The 2,478-nt window shown below is 41.4% G+C and overlaps 1 protein-coding gene across 1 annotated transcript in view; it reads right to left on the reverse strand.

The window, feature by feature from the left end:
• Positions 1-769: 769 nt before the first annotated feature.
• Positions 770-2,478, reverse strand: part of LOC125026385 (serine-rich adhesin for platelets-like) — a gene marked incomplete at its 5' end in the record, with an annotated part of 55,889 nt that continues 54,180 nt past the window's right edge. Inside the window, 1 exon segment of the mRNA XM_047614809.1 lies at positions 770-2,478. This exon segment is cut by the window's right edge and continues 757 nt beyond it.

The raw sequence follows: 2,478 nt of genomic DNA on the forward strand, positions 1-2,478 counted from the left end.
AGAAGAAGAAGAAGAAGAAGAAGAAGAAGAAGAAGAAAAAGAAGAAGAGGAAGAAGAAGAAGAAGAAGAAGAAGAAGAAGAAGGAGGAGGAGGAGGTAAGAGTAAAATCGGAAGAAACCGACGATCCAAAACAGAAGAAAAAGAGGAAAAAATCAAACAGCCTGATTTCAGAGTTCTCTATTTATTTATCACAGTAGAAATTCCTATATAAAAATTAATACACAAACACCAGCTTCGCAAAATAACATTGTGTTCCAAAGTCAAGTAATCAAGGCATAACCGCCTTAAAAATATCCCCCCCCCCTCCTCTTCACCATTCTGGGAGGGAGGGGGGGGTGAAGGGGGGAAGGGGGGAAGGGGGGGAGGAGAGAACATGACAGGCCGACTGATTATGTATCATTTGTCGCTTCGTCATTAAAGGTAATTAGCGGAGTGTTTCGCTTGCACACTTGGGGGGAGGGAAGGGGGGGGGGGTGGGGGAGGGGGTGGGGGAGAGGAGTGTGGGTGTGTGGGGGAGGGGGTGTGTGGGGTGTGGTGGGAGGGGCTGGGGAGTGTGGGGGGGTGAGGAAGCTCATTCATCTTGAGGCATAGAATGAGGTTTTCGTCAACTTGTGTTCAGTCGACGAAGATCATTAATATGTTAATAAATAGTTTATTTTCCCTTCTATTTATTTTGTGTTTTTGTGTGTGTGTGATATTCATTTATTTATCTATTTTATCTGTCTATTCATTTATTCATTTTGGGTCATTTTTCTCTTCCGTTTTTTTCTTCGTTCATGTGTGATTGTTGTCTATTATTTATTTTTTTTATCGCATTTCTCAATTCTTTTCTTATTAAAAAAAAACATTTATGGCTCGTGACTTTGTTAGGCAGTCAACTGGTAGACAAAACAGGATCTAACAACCATTTACGAAACCATAAGAAACATGTAATTTATTTCAAAAGAGAAAGAGAAAAAGAAGCTATATTTCTGTCATTATGGAAAAAAAAAACCACCACAATCGATCCTTTTCATCCTCACACACAGTGAATAATCATGAGATAATCAGACATTTGAGACATCTGAAGAAAGGAGATTACGAAGGACGCATCAGGACCTTCATCTTAGTCTAGAATACATTACAAATCCAAGAAGTAAAAGTTAAAGTTAAAAAAAAAAATCTTCGCTTCCAAATGCAGTAAAATCTTCTTCTTTTCGGGGAGAAGGATGAGGGATAACAATCTAATGAAAAGGATTTAATAGAGAGATAGAAGAGAGAGATTTAAAAGAAGGAAGTCTTCAAGAATAACATTTTTACACACGCACTCGGATGGACGCCCTATTAGTTTTATTTTCTGGGGGTGGGGGGGTAACTCTGTAGTGGGGGGAGGGGGTTTCCTCATACGCTTAATATTACACAAGTTTATTTAATTATAAATATATATATATTGCAAACGCAGGCACACCGTCTATCAACGAGATATGTACACTAACTATATACAGTCCCGAGTCTCGAAATATTTCGCAATGACCTCGTAAAACGCTGGTATTGCGGAAAAAGGCTGTGTGTTGGGGGGGGGGGGGTATCGATTTTGTCTTAGGTATTTGATACCAGTGACTAAGAGGGGAGGGGGGGGGGGTGAAAGGGAGGGGAGAGAGGGGTCAGGACAAGGATGGTGGTAAAGGGAGGGGAGGGGAGGGGGGGAGGAAAAGAACAAGGAGGAGGGGGAATGCTTGATGATTCTGCACAATAATCAGAAATTTCCCCAAAGAAGACGAGAGGGAATCCAGAGACACACATATGGTATAAATTCCTTGCACAAGAGACGATCTGGTCTTGGCTGATGAAACTCCGGATACGCAGAGAGTAAGGAGGAGTCGCCAGCCTCACAGATCTTCTCCAAGAGCAAAGTATCGGGAGAGCTTGGAAGAAACACCAGGCAGGGACCTGGTGTCTAGTTATCGTCTCGCGTCTCCTCTTTCTCAAAAAAAAAAAAAAAAAAAAAAAAGCCATTAGCATTCAGGAAAAGTGTGTTTTCTTGGGATCAGATAACGAGGATGATAAGTGCTCACCAAAATAGCGACTTCTTCACGTCGAAAGAAATCCTACCTGTACTTCGTGCGGATTACCATTACAGATATCATCAAGACTTTTTTTTCATTTTTTTTTCTCATTTTTAAAGCTCGGTAATGGGTGTAAAAAAATGGAAAATGTATCAAAGATTCGTCACTTAATACAATAAGAATCAGCACCACGATTTGGCTATTGCCCTCAGGGTGTGTCGCGACTATAAGGAGAGGAACACCCGCACAACTTCAAAATAGTATGGCAGTTATCATCAGGCCACAGCACCCTAATGCCACGGCAGTCCACAGGAAGGGTTGTATGTTACGTAGAATAAGCATACAAGATATTGGCAGTGTTGGCGCGACCACACACACACATCACTTGATATCACCCAAGATTTTGTTTCTCCACGCAGGATATAAAACATGA

The sequence above is a fragment of the Penaeus chinensis genome, chromosome 1 (genome assembly GCF_019202785.1).
Source record: "Penaeus chinensis breed Huanghai No. 1 chromosome 1, ASM1920278v2, whole genome shotgun sequence".
Lineage (NCBI taxonomy): Eukaryota > Metazoa > Arthropoda > Malacostraca > Decapoda > Penaeidae > Penaeus > Penaeus chinensis.